Genomic DNA, 14,467 nt, shown 5'->3' on the forward strand with positions numbered 1-14,467 from the left:
GTGAGGGCGGGGCCAGTTTTAGCCCCGCCCCGGAGCGTGACTAGGGACCGCCCCCTTTCCTGCCGGCTTCAGCTGCGGGAGCGCATGCGCAGGTGGCTCACACGGGGTCTTAGTCCAACGTTCGACCTGGGCCGCTTGCGAACGCGCGGTGTGCCGGGCGTACAGAGGATCTCGCTTTGTGATCATCAGTACTAAAGTATTTAAAACGTACAATACTTTTTGAGGCAGCTGATTGCTGCAGCATGTGCAAAACCCAACTCACTCTCAGGGAGCCTAAAGTGATTTTTGAGGGAGGTTTTTTTTTAATATAGTATATTTCGGGTTCCAGATCAAAAGAGCCAAATCATATGGTAGGAATTCTGCTCAATCGATAGGAGTTGGAACAGGTTCAGCTAATTTGGCTCCGAAACCCATATCTGTTGAGAGCTCACTTGTTCTAAGCACCATGAATGGGGCTAGAACCCGCGAGCATCCTCCACCCCCGACTGCGCACCCTGGGATTCAGATATTCCCAGTCCTGTTGGCAGGTACTCTGTGTGCAGGACCCAGCCCAGAGGTCTTGGGGTTTGGATGCCCCCAGATTTAACTTATGTTAAGAATAAAAATGACAAAGCTATAAGTGTGCCCAAGCAAGGGGCTAACATAAGGGGGATGGGGGTGAGGAGAGGAACGCAACTAGGTTATATAATTAAAAAGTTAGCCATCTAAACCCAGGGGGTGTGGGGGCTGGGGTGGGGGTATGGGAGGGAGGTGGTGGCAACACAGAGAGAAAGAAGATAGGTAAAAAGGACCTACTAACAGAAGTCTGCAATGGTGGAGGGGGTAGGTTGAACAAAGGAAGTTAACTCAGTCCATAGTCCTATTGCGGGGGTCCTTGTCAGGTAGAGTGGAGTGGTCTGTGGTTTGAGAAATAGCTCTCAGAGTCCATTAGGTGCAGAGGGGGGTTCAGATGGTCCCCTCTGGGTCTTGTCCGGTGGCGGTCAGTCTGGTGAGGTTGGTGTACTGGCACTGGCCCGTGATTTGCTTGATGTAAATGTTGCAGGACCAGCGGATGGTGTCAGACCAGCAGATGGCATCAGCTTGGCGTAATGATGGGAGACGCAGCAGGCACGCAGCACACTCTTGTTGCTGGGGTCCCAGGCTCCGAGTGCTCCCACAATGAGCACATCCACCATCATGCCGTAGCCACGGTTTCTCAAGATGTCGGCCAGTGGGACATACTTCTCCCGCTTGCAAGCCCGGGCATTGGTGAAGGCTTGGCACCAGTTCTCAAAGGGGATGGTTACATCCACGATAATGATCTTGGCCTCCTTGTTGGTGATGACGAGGTCGGGGTGCATCTGGCTCTTGCAGCCCGGGATGACGTAGTTCACAGAGATCTCTCCCGCTGTGGCTGGGATGGCCTTCACCAGCTGGTCCCGGACTGTTGTGGCAGAGCTGCCAGTCTCTGGCATGCAACTTGCAGGTGCACAGCACTTGTGGGAGGGTCTCCATCTTGTAGCCACACTGTTGGCACCTCTTGTCCTGGCGGCCATAGGAGACAGCCTCATTCAGAGGCAGGTAGTTAAGGCAGGCACAGTGGAGGAAGCGCCAGTCTGCAAAGCTACCGCTGGGCATGAAGTGGTTGTTGGAGTCCAACCTTGAGGTGATGTCGAAGACCTTGCCCTGGTTCAGGTTTGGCCTTCAGGTTGCCGGCATACTTGTTGTGGATGGTGTCCTTCAGGAACCATTCCAGGAAGGTCCTCATGTGGGGCATCATGGTAACACAGTTGGCATGTGGGGCTGGCATCAGCAAGACTCCCAGCACTCCTCAATCCAGGTCCAGGCACAGCTGATGCATTTCCCAAGGCGGCACATGGCGTTGCAGGCTCAGCTCTCCAACAAGGAGAAGCTCCCACTGTCTCTGACGAACTCACCCTCTAGCGAGCCGCTGAGGAAGGTGGTTAGGTCAAGTCCGGTGGGTTGCCTTGTGATCCTCTTGTGGGCAGTCTTCTTGGGGGTGCTGGTGGCAATGATACCGTTGGGTCTAAGCAGGTTAGGAGGCAGTACATGTGGGTGATGACTGCAACGTCACACAGGCACACATCCTCCATCCTGGACTCTTTAGTCCAGGGCTTCTGATGCTCCCTACACTGAACCTTAGCTGGCAAGAGGCTGAGAAAGCTATTCACACTTTCTTATGACTGTTTGCCTCAAAATAAATGCTTCAACTTTGATGACCCAGTTTTCACTCACTCACTGGTGAGTTATAGTGAGCAATATAAAGTAAATAAGAATGAGACTTACTTGTATGTTATTTTGTATATTTATTCCCATACTTGTTTGCATATTTTTCAGTGTACGGTAGTTTTTCAGCAAATAAAATAATTCTGAGCTTCCAAAACAATAATTTCATATTTAAGATCTGGCAGACCTAGTGGGGAGGGAGAGGGCATATGGGGCTAGTGGGTACTGTGACTGGGGCTGTGGCTGAATGCTTTCACATCAGCAGGGCCCAGGAAGTTAGTGGCATTTTCCTGCTAAAACAGGACCCTCGAGCCTCTTGCCTGTCGCTGTGGCTGTCTGCCATTTACTGCATCAGACCAGAGGTGCATCTTGCCCAGGCTCCAGATCTGGCCGCGGCAAAAGGGCCAAGGGCCTGGGGAAAGGAGGCCACCAGCTGCTCTGAGACAACATCCAGGGCATCACCAAGTCAGCCATCCACGGTGGTGTGAAATGCACCTCCAGCCTGATCTATGAGAAGACCCATAAGGTGTTGAAGGTCATCCTGGAGAACATGATCTGCAACACTCACCTACACCAAGCACAGCAAGCCCTTGACCATGAAGTGTCAGGGTCACACCTTGTACAGACTTAATGGCTAAACTCTCAGTACCAAAACACTCAGTGTCACATAGTGGCTGACAGACGGGCTGAAAGGGAGAGTGTACAGGCTATGACAAGGGTTTTTCCCTACTGTTTCTCTCCCACTTGCAACCTCCAGCATTTACCGCCTAGGACATTCTTGATTCAGAGGCCCAATCTCAGTAGCTATTGATGTACTCTTCCTCCAAGAATTTGTCCAATCTTTTTTTGGAAAAATTGAAATTAACTGACTTGCATAATAGTAACTGGGAAAAAAACAAAACAGCAGGAGTTACAGCATTCTAGCACCTTTTTATAATTCTTATAACCCAAGTTAATAGGAACACAAAGAATGCATTAATTTGTGTTTTAGAGTGAGGAAGATCAGGTTAATTCAGTTGAAATCTCATTTGGCCTTGTTCACTTGCCAAGTTTTCTTGGCCTGAACCCATTTAGCATGGTTCAGCAAGATCACTTTTGTTGAAGTATAGATAGGATAATAGAAACAAAATAAAAAAGGAAGTGAAAAAAGAAAATGGATGGTAAAAAAAAAAAAAAGGAAACCGATGGAGAAAAATAAAAATAGAACAAATAGAAGGAAAAAACAAAAAGTTGGCCAGAATGGTTTTGATGAAGAGTTTGTGCCGAATTGTATAAAGTGTTTGTTTAATGGCAATGGCAGACTTAAATGGAAGAAGTTTCTTGTCATAGTTAAAGCTATAGTTCTCTGAAAAAGCCAATATATAATGGCTAGATATAGATAGCAGTACAACATAACAGTAAAAGACAGTTACAGATAATACTGTAGCCTCCTTTCCACCTTGGCTAAAGTCACTGCCTTAACAAGCAAAGCAAGGATGAAAGTAAGCTTACATATCGAATGACAAAAGCATGAGTAACTCATTTTTAACAAAAGAAAAAGGACTTAGCTGTAATTGTGCAATTACACAAAATTTGGGGTGTAATGAATGGAGATCCTGTTTTGCTTCAAATGTTGAAAACTGCTATCTGCAGCAGCAGGAATGATCAAAGATCTTTTGATCATAAGAGCAGGGGTCACAAGGCTGCTACAGCAGATTTTAAAAAGCAGGCCAAAAATCCAAGTCTTGGCTGCAGTTTCTCCTTCATGCAATAAAAACTTAGAGGCTATTTAAAACTGAATATTAGGGATGGGGGGAGAGGGCAGTTTTTCAAAGCTATTCAGACATCTATCTAAATTTCAAAAACTTCAACATTTTTCAATAATGGGACTTCTTATAGTCTTCTGTCTACATTTTTGGTGCTTATTTTTTTCTTTTTAATCTGAACTAACTTGTTAGGTCTTCAGAGTTTATATTAGGGGTATGCGAAGTAGGCTGTATTTGATTTGGATTCAGATTCAGCCTATTTCGGGGGACAGTGATTCGATTAGCTGATTTGGATCACTGTCCTGATTTGATTTGACTGAATTTGAATCTGAAGATTTGATTCTGATTCGGAGAATCAGCGATTCAGCCATAGACACAGCTTTATATGTTTTTTCTACATACCTCAAGGTACCAGGCGCAGCTTGTGAACGCTGAGATGGTGGGGCGGATGGAGCATCCCACAGGAGCACGGGGGGCTCCCCACATGCTTGGTGGTGGACTGCCTCCCCCCACATCCCCCTAGCTTGGCAATTGACTGCAGGGGGACCCCAGGTGCCTCCCCCCCAGACCTAGGAGGCACCAGCCGCCAAGCCGGGGGGTGCATGAGGGTCCCCCGCATGCTTCGCAGTGGACCTGGAAGTGGACAGAAGTGCTTCTGGTCTACTTCCAGGTCTGCCGCCAAACACGCTGGGGACCCCCCCAGTAGTCCTGTGGGATGCTCCATCTGCCCAACCATCTCAGTGTTCACAAGCCACCTGGTACCTTGAAGTATGTAGAAAAAACATACAAAGGTGTGTCTTTGGTCGAATTGTCGAATCTCTTTGAATCTCTCCAAATTGAATCAGAGGCTTCTGATTCAATTCAGAGAGATCAATGGGTCTCCTCATTTGATTTGGATTCTGAGATTCAGCTGCTGAATTGAGCTGAATCTCTTCCAAATGGAATCAGCGACCAAAGCTTTGCACAGCCCCAGTTTCTATATGCCTGTTGAATTGCAGCCGTTGAAAGATTGTCAGGGAAGGGATAGACAGTAAACTTAAGCAATGTGACAGATGATATAATAGCATGTAGAGATGAAAGTAAAGAAAGTAAATGAACTACATTTTGGGCTTAATGTAATCAGGAAGTTATGAAGAATAGTGCAGTAAACTTAAACTTTATTAGTAAACTTCATAATGCACGTAGTGAATTAGCACACCATACAGAATACCAAACAAAGTAGTGAAACTTGCTTTTGTTATTTCTCTGTTGTCAAAATGTAGCAAGTCGAAGTGTTGCTAGCCTATGGTCTGTAAAATTGCTGTGCAAAAACTATGCTGTTCATAATTAGTTTTTCATTTTGTGTCTGGTCCTTTGTGTCTTTATGTATATTAAGACAACTGAAATTAGAAAAATGTCTGTATCTTGAGTAAAAACTACAATAAAGGACTGTTTGCAACTTGGATTTGCAGTTTTAGGGGTAGACTGTTGGTTGGTGAAAATGTTATAGATCTGTGGTGTTATGACACATTGCCATTGCCATACAGCGATGTTATTATTGAGTCGTGCTTTAGGACTTCTTTATGGAAGTCCTAAAACACGGTGCACTATGGGTGGACACTGCACCGTGTGCATGGCTCATGGGTAAATTTCACTGCTATGTCACTGTAGTGGTGTGCTATACCCTGGGAGCGTGCCACTACGGCAACATAGCTTGTGGTCATATGTAGACAGATGTGATTGCTACGTTGCCATAGCCCATCTTAGAGTGACGTAGCGCATCGCTACATCTCTGTAGGGCAATATGTAAACACACCCCTTGGTGTGGGTCAGTCCCTAAGTGTCTGATCTGTCTTGGCAACTACAAAAGCAAATCTTAATTTTCCCTAAGACCTAATTGTGGTAACAGTTTACTATGCAGGTGGTAACTCAAGGTCAGTTTTCAAATGGCAAGTGAAGAGTGATGCTGCCAATTCACAACTTAATTTGCACCAAAAAATCAAACTGCAGGAGATGAATGTACTTTAACCTTAATAGGGTTGGCATTGGTCTACTAGAAGGGAAGACCATCATCTTTACAAAAGATTGTCACAGTTGTTCAACGTGGCCTTGGTTGCAACCTACTTCAGTGGGCATGCTATATAGGAAACTAGATTCATGAAAGCAAGAATCCATTAATGGGATTAGGGAATTTAAGGCTAATCAAAGATCAGTTGTTCCCACTGATCTGAAACAACTGCAACTAACAGTCCATACTCTAATTGTTTCAACAGATGAATGTGAAGGACTGTTTTGTGCCATGAAATATGTAATATCCCATGCTGCTTGTAACTCGCTAAGGGTTCCAGACTTGTCAAAGCAATTCTTTATCAACATTCAAGTCTGCTGCTTTAGAACTTTAATCCAAAAGACTGTCTGAAAGTGGTTTATCTGTTGTCTGGGACTAATCGCACATTTTTATATTGGCAGAAAAGTGGAAGAAATTGGAGACTTCCTGAAATGAACCAAATGGTATCATAAATAACTTGACTTCAGTTAAAATTATGGAATAACATTATTTGTTTATAAACCATCTAATATAATTTTGTCAATTATAATACTAATACATTGTATACTATGGCTTGTATTAAATGTCTGTATTGTAGTTGTATATACAAGTAATTAGGAATGCATGACAAGTATTTTGTAGCTTGTAGTTACTAGTTAGTCCAGGGGCGGGCAATTATTTCAGGCGGAGGGCCGCTTACTGAGGTTTGGCAAGCCATTGAGGGCCACATGACAGGCAGCCAGGGGCAGATAAATATTAATTTTCTAAATTTTTAGGGCCCCCACGGGACGGATAGAATGGCCTGGTGGGCCGCATCTGGTCTGTGGGCCGCATTTTGCCCTCTCCTGAGTTAGTCCATCTAATAGTGCTGCCACTGCATTTTTTTTAACTCACCATGATATCCAGAGTTGGGTAGTGGAGATGCACCATCTCTCCTGGGTGTTTATTTAAAGTATTGAATTGGACTTGGCATTCATTTTCACTCTAGTCTGATAACTAGGAGTGGCAGTTCAGCCTGGAACATTAAGGCACAGATTAAAGACTAACTTGTATATGCAGAGGATTTGCCTTTCAATCTTTTGCAACTTTGTGTGCTTATTAAATCTAGTAATCTCTTTGCTCACCTTAAAAATCCCAGATAGTCTCATCCTACATTTTTGTTCTCACACATTGGATTTTCATTTATTTTATGTTCTCTTCTGTGCTTGGAACAGTCCATCTAGTAGTCCATCAAGTCTGTTCTTACCACTTCTTCCGTATTCATCCTACCTCATCCATTCACATCTTGGTATGTGCAACATCTGGTGTTTGTTTGCCTTATGTCTCGTACTGTAAATTCTTCAGTGCTAAGAACATACATCTACGTTTTTATAAAGCACCTTGTAAATTTATAACATTACGTGCATAATCACGTAGGTCATGTCCATATGTGCGTGAACGTTTGGTTCTCCGGGGACAACTAGCAGCAGAGCACCTTGTGCCTCTGCTGGTTGTCCCTGGGGAATGACTGTGCCATGCACACCCTGGCATGCAGCAGATTACCCCAGGTGGGGTAGGGGAGGCTGGAGCCAGCACTGTGCTGGCCCCAGCAGTCTTGCTTGGGGTCCTGGGGGCCTCCCGAGGCTCCAGCAGTGGTGATCCTGCCATTGCGGAGCCTGGCTGGCAGCTGGAGTGTGGCTCTGGCTAGCCAGGCTCCAGTTTTAGGTGGCGCACACTGCAATTACATGTGCAGCTCCACCTTTTTTTCCACAGGTTTTTTTGATCTATGGATATCCAGGGGTCACCCCCTGTGCTGCTCCATTGCAGTGCAGAGAACAACTGAATGTGCAGTATGTGAAGCTGCAGACGTGTTTGTGGTGCCACATACTGCATGGCTGTTCTCATCTGGATGCAGCCTTAGCGTGAGAAATTGCAGTCTTTTTTTAACTGGATTTTTCTTCAAAAGCTGCGGTTTAGTTTGTTTAGGAACTTGCCAGGACTGTTGTGCTACACAGGGTAGGACTGGCCTACTGCAGGTACAAGAACAGATTCTTGCCTGCCTCAGTTTTTAGGTCAATTAGAGAAAGGTGATATCTAACTTCAGCAAAGGATGTACGCCAAAAAATCCACATTGCAGGAAATAAAAAAAAAAAAATCTCCCTTGTTGACCAGGACCTTTCCAGCAGGGGCAAATTGTCATGATTGATAGCAACACCAGCCAACATACTCTGGTCCATCCTTCTTTCTGGTTTTTAGTAGGGAAATGGGGCCAATATGTTTTTGTTTTTTTTTACATTGACCTTAGCCAATGAGGAGCTTCAGCTGGACAGTAGCACGAAAGGCATGGCCAAGGTAGCCAGCAAATAGTTTAAGTAGGCCCTGGACTTTTAATTAGGGAGAGATCAAATAGTTCAAAATTCAGAGCTCTGTGTTTTAAAGGTCTAATTCTGAAATGACTGCCTTGATGGGTAGAGGTCTTTGACAGATTGCTAAGGGCTGAGGTTGTGATTGCATAATCATTTCTTTATAAAGGAAAAGCATTTGTGTATGTTTTTAATAAATCATGCTTGGAATGCTCCTGGCTTCAGGACTCTAACAGTCTTGCTCCCCAAGTTCTTGCCAGTGTCTCTTGGTTCAAGCACCAAATCTTTTATTTTTGTCTTGCCTGGCACTAGCAAATAGACCCTGTAAAAGATGAAGCTTTTTTATTTTCCCTAGAGGGAGGACAAATGCAATTTGAGTCAGTGGGAGACTGGAGCTTTCCTAAGTGTTTCTCAAAAGCAAACCTTTGGCAAGCTAAATACTTGGCACAGATCAAAATGGTGACTGGACAACAGGTTTCAAAGCACTGAAAGGAAAGCTTTTATTCCAGCTAGCATGCAATGACCTTGGTGCTGACACCTCTAATGCTTTTCAGACACTTTTAAAGTGATTCCTAGAACAAAACTAAAATTACTGGGAGATCCTGGTTCTCACACAGAAATTAAACAGAGCTGCCCTTGTCACTGACAATTTGCTTCAGCGGAAGCTACTCACTATAGCTCTTCAAAGTGGCAAGTCAAGCATAGTTTCTTCCTTCATATTTTTTTCTCTTTTTATTCAGCTAAAAAGGAATTCTTTTTGGATATTTCTAATGGGAGAACTAACTGTTTAAACTTAATTTTGGCAAGAGATAACCAACAAAATTCAGTCACACCTGTCACTCTGCATAGATGCAGGGTGCTGACAAACATGGAGAAAACCCCCCAAATGGTGCTTTTCTGGAAGAGGAGCCATGTCAGTTTGACCTGGCTCACCCCGTGTCTGTATAGATTGCGCACTTCAGTGGGGCTTTTTGGTGCTTTTATACAGGTGTGCTGGGCAAACCAGATCAAACCGACGTGGTCCCTCTTCTGGGCATGTGCTGTACTTGGTGCGGGGACACAGTGAGCTGAAAATGAAGTGCAATTTTTATTTTTTTCCACGTTTCTCAGTGGCCACAAACTCTTTATTTGCCATTTCTAAGGAGGAAGAATAACTTAAACATTCTCTGAGTTGAGTTTTGCTCAGATCTGACTTTTCCATTTTAAGGGCTCTTTCAGCACTTAAGGCAACTATACACATGCCCAATGCCTGGTCTGACACATTCTAATTATAACGGTCCAGCAGCCTCAGCATCACATGTATTCAGCATCCCCACATTTCAAAATAGCAGCAGGGATGATTTAAGTAAAGCTCGTCGAATGAGCTTTAGTTTAGGTACTGCCACCACCATTCTGAAGCATGGGACACGAAAAGCATGAGATGCAGTGGCCATTTTAATTAGAGTGGCTCCTGAGAGCTGCTCTAATTAAAACACCCTTTCCCCCCACCTCATCCTGGAGCACGTGTAGAGATGCCCTTAGTGCCCTTAGGCTTCACTTTGCTGTCAACACTCAATTCCCATTATGTAGCTGTTAGCTCTCCCTCTCAAGGGCAACAATCGAATACCAGGCAGTGCCAGGAATAGTTTTTTAGTGTTCCATGCCCTAGTCTTGTGATTAATGAACAGATGATGTTCAAAGGGACTAAAAGCACTTTGGAGGACTAAAAGTAATTGTCTTAGTAAATAACTGACTTCAACCCACAACAATTTTGTAATATAGCTAAAATTGACCAATTCCCAAGCTCCATAGACGTGTAGCTCCTCAGCACTTCTATACACACTCATGGGCTAGTCCATGATCCCAATGTATTTTTTATAAATATAGGATCCTATTTACTGTAGGAGCAGCTAGCAGAAGATACCACTTTTTAAATTTAGATGCTAAGTGTTAGAATGAGCCACTGTATTTTCTGGAAGCCTTTTAATTTTGATTCTTCTTTTTAGACTAGCAATATATTTGGTTTTGCTATTTGTGTAGAGCAGAAGAGAGATAACTTAATGGAAGCTTGTTCTCACAGGCCATGTCTACACATGCACTTTATTGTGGAGTAGACTAATTAGCTGCGGAGTAAAGCATCACCATCTGCATGTGTGACAGCAACCTAATTGATGCTGATGTAAAATAGTACTGGCAGTATTATCTTACACCGGGGTAATTTACTGCAGTTAAGCACATGTGTAGATGCTGACTGCAGGTGTAAATTGCACCTGTGGTGAGTCCAGCCAGCCTGGGGCCTGACTTTTGCCTGCTGCCTAACCACATGGCCCTGCACTTTCAGCACCCTCATGCCTCAGCCAGTCCTTCTGTTACCCGGAGCCTAGGGCTGACCCTTGCCACCCCTGCCCCATGCTCCCTGCTTGCCTGGGCCTGATCCACCCTGGCTTGAATTGCTGCTGTTTTGGGCACTGTAACAGGGGGCCTACTTGGGGCCATTCTCAGAGGGGCCTACCCACCTATTCCTGGGCCAACCGCCTGCCTTCTCGCCCGCCATGCCTTGTTGGTATATTTAATTAATAGATATTAATTAAGCAGGAGGCTGCCCATTTCCTGCCCCGATGCCAGGGGGGCACTATCTGCAGCTCCTTTCCTCCTCTACACCACAGCCCAAGCTGTGCAGATGGCATCTAGATGTTCTCGTCGTCATCGGCCCCACAGTGGGCCCCAGAATCATCCTATTGAACCCCACCGGGATTCCTTCCCTCAGGCAGCCTCTTCCGCTGTCATACTGGGCACCATAGCTCCCTGAACTGATCCCCCTTTGGGTATGATCCCCCCACTGGGACCTTCAGCTCTCTAGCCCTGGCCCACCTCCAGGCCAGTCGAAACCCCTGGCCCTCAGCTCTTGGGCCTTCCTCGTGGTGGGCCCCCGGCCCTTCGACCCTTCCGGTCCTGGCCCCAGCATGGGCCAGTCAGGGGAAATTCAGACAGGCCTAAGTCTATGGCCCTTATTCCTTCTCTCTGAGGGCCCACCATCCATGCCCTCCAAACAAGGGGTAACCCACCTGGTTGTGGGGGCTAGTGGTTAACTCACCCTGACCTGCCTTTCACTGGGGTGGTAACTGGCCTGGCATTTCCTGGGGGCTCCCGTGCCACTGGGAGCCCCACCAGGCCACCCACTCCTGGCACCGTGCAGTTTTAGGTCATGCCCAGGACCAGGAGCCTCCTATCCATCCCCTACAGCTCCTCCCTTACCTCCAAATGATATCAGCAGCCCTCCGACCAGGCAATGTTGTGGCCTGCGCTCCAGCATCAGAACTGCCCTGTTTATATGGGCAGCCCTGAATCTAAAGTAGCTGCCCTAATCAGGCACCTGCTGGCTGCTGCCTTCTGGCCCTTAAAGTGGCAGGCACAAACAGTGCCCTGCCACTGGCATGCATGTAGTTGTTGAGCCCAGGAGTAGTTTACTCGAGCTCAAACTGCTCCAGAGTTTATTGTTTTGCATTAATTGCACGTGTAGATGCATCCACAAAGGACACAAAAGATGATATACTCTTTCACTCTTGCAGACATGCATTCTTATTGGGGCTGCAAAAAGGTGCTCCTAAACATATGAAAGCAACAGGAGTAGATTCACAAAAGCAAGGTAACTATGATGTCAATGTTCTTAACTGAATCCTAGTAAAATGAAGTTACTGGCTCATAGTTTCTATTTTAGGCTATGTTTAAAGCAAACTTTAAATTTACCATAGCCCCTTAAAATTGCCAAGGGCAAAGTTTTCCCCCTAAATTATAAAACATCCAAACTTATTGAATGTCCACATCTTCTTACTGCTATTACTCCTGCAATAGAGGCTGTAATTCCATAGTGGAAATTGGATAGAATTACTGATACTAGGAAAAATGCACTTTTCATGTAAAATGTGAATTTAAAGAAATGTTTAGAATATTTTAATGGATTTTTTTTTTAAAGAAACCAAAACCTCTTATTTGAGTTTTTTTCTGACTCCCTTCCCTCTCCCTTTTGTGTATACCCATCTGTACATGCATGTGCATATTGGGTGCAAAGAACAAAACCAAAAACTTCAGATTCAAAAGGAAATGCAAAACTTTTACCAAAAAGATTGATGTTTTTTTCATTTCGATCAGCTATACTGTACTTCCTTCACCATACAGCTGGATAATTAAGAAAGCTGCAGCATCATCAGCATCTAGAGGAGGATTTGTAGAAACTATTAGCATAAAAGATTTTGTAAAAAATCAAACAAGACGCTGGACATTGGTTAGTTAGATGCTACATATATGTGGTAAAGTGCAAATTTGATGACTTGATCTCTTAAAAAAGGTTTGGGAGATTGAATTTGTTGACTGGATTGTTGATTAGATTTTAGAGCTAAGAAATCTGGTTGTGGAAGCAGCATGAAATTACTTTAAAGAAAAATATAAATATTATTGGGAGATTGTATCTCCAGCAAAAGAAAAAAATGGTAGGAAAGGGATACAGGTCTGCATGGGTGAACCAGAATCTCAAGCCAGCAATTATGAATAAGCAGAAGCTCTAGAAGCAATGGAAAATTGGACTATTATGTAAAGAGAAGAATCTCTGGTCAAATAATGCAGGAATATAGAAAGGCAGGCCAATGGCTTGGGTGAGTGTGACCTTCTAAGGAATATTAAAATCAGTAGCAAAAGCTTCTTTGGTCACATACATAAAAGGATCTGGAATGGAGGAAGTGATGCCAGTATACACTAAAGACGAGGTAAACATGAAGGACAACCCTAGCCATGGCCCAAGACCTGAGCAAATACTTTGCCTCAGTCTTCAGTTAGGATACAGAATAACTGAATATTGGTGGCATACCACATGGCAATAGGAACATGAATGTAAGAATGACTATATCTGAGATGGAAGCAAAAATTTTACCGACTATCATAAAATACGGTGACCCAATTAATTTCCAAACTAAACTACAACAGTTATTGGTCCATCAAATTGCAGCTCTTTCAGCACAGATCTTTATGGAGTCTGTCAACTCGGGGCTAGTACCCTCTGACTGGGAAGTAACAGATTGTAGTGCCAGTTTTCAAATAAAAAGACAAATTATGGACCCGTTGGCTTAACTTCAACAGTAGAAAACAGATAGGGAAGAAAATAATAGTTTAAAGAGTTAGAAAGAAATGGAGAAAAATTCTATATGAGTATATAACAAGGAACCCCTGCCCCTCTTACTAGGAGGACTCCATTAAATAAAAAAACAGGGGTAAGGCAGCTAATAAGGTAATTAGCTACACCTGGCCCTAGGGGAGAGGGACAGAAGGGCCAACTACGTGACCAGAGGGAGGCAGGGCAGGGCAGGGCAGGGCAGGGCAGGGCAGCCCCAGTCTGCACCAGAGAGAGGAGCCTGGGAGAGAGGAATGGCTGGGGACAGAGCTAGGCCCTTGCAAGCTGCCTTAGGGGAGCTGCAGGTGAGAGGGCTCTGATGAAAGGCAGGGCCTGTGGACAACATTACTCTGAGGAGGACTGTCTGTTTTGAAGTGGTTGTCTCGTGTTTTGTTTTTTATTTTGGATTTGTGAGTGGGGGACCAGTTGTGATTATAGGGGTAGGAAGAGGCCATGGACGGGGTGCCTGAGTGCTCTGCCCTGCAACAGGTACCAGAAGTCACCCCAAGGCAAAGGGGCAGCAGCTACTGAAGTAAGAGTGCACCCCAGGAAAGGGGGGGATGTTGTCAGGGAAAGGTTGATTTCTGGAGGCTGAGATCTTGAACAGTGGGCCAAGGTAAAGGTTACAGTTGAAGAGAACAAGGGGCCAAGGTGGTATCAGCCAAAACCCCACCAAGTCCTTAAAGGGGAGGTACCAGAAAGGGAGCAAAGGCATAAAGTTGGACTAAGCTGACCAGGCAGACCATGTTCCTCAAAGTTATGCCTGGCTCCAAGGACTGCCTCCCCCAGCAACCAACAGACCAGCACCAAAGTCATGGCAAGAAAGAGAGTGGAGGCTAGGGTGGACCAGGTAAGGACTGGCCATTGGGGTAGAGCATAAGGGGGTTCAGTGTCAAGGTGGCTATCTCCCCTTCCCGTGGTCTTACAAAGGACAAGTGTATTAGAGTAAACAATTTATTTGACAAGACAACAAATTCCTTGGATAGGG

The sequence above is a fragment of the Alligator mississippiensis genome, chromosome 2 (genome assembly GCF_030867095.1).
Source record: "Alligator mississippiensis isolate rAllMis1 chromosome 2, rAllMis1, whole genome shotgun sequence".
Classification (NCBI taxonomy): Eukaryota; Metazoa; Chordata; order Crocodylia; family Alligatoridae; genus Alligator; species Alligator mississippiensis.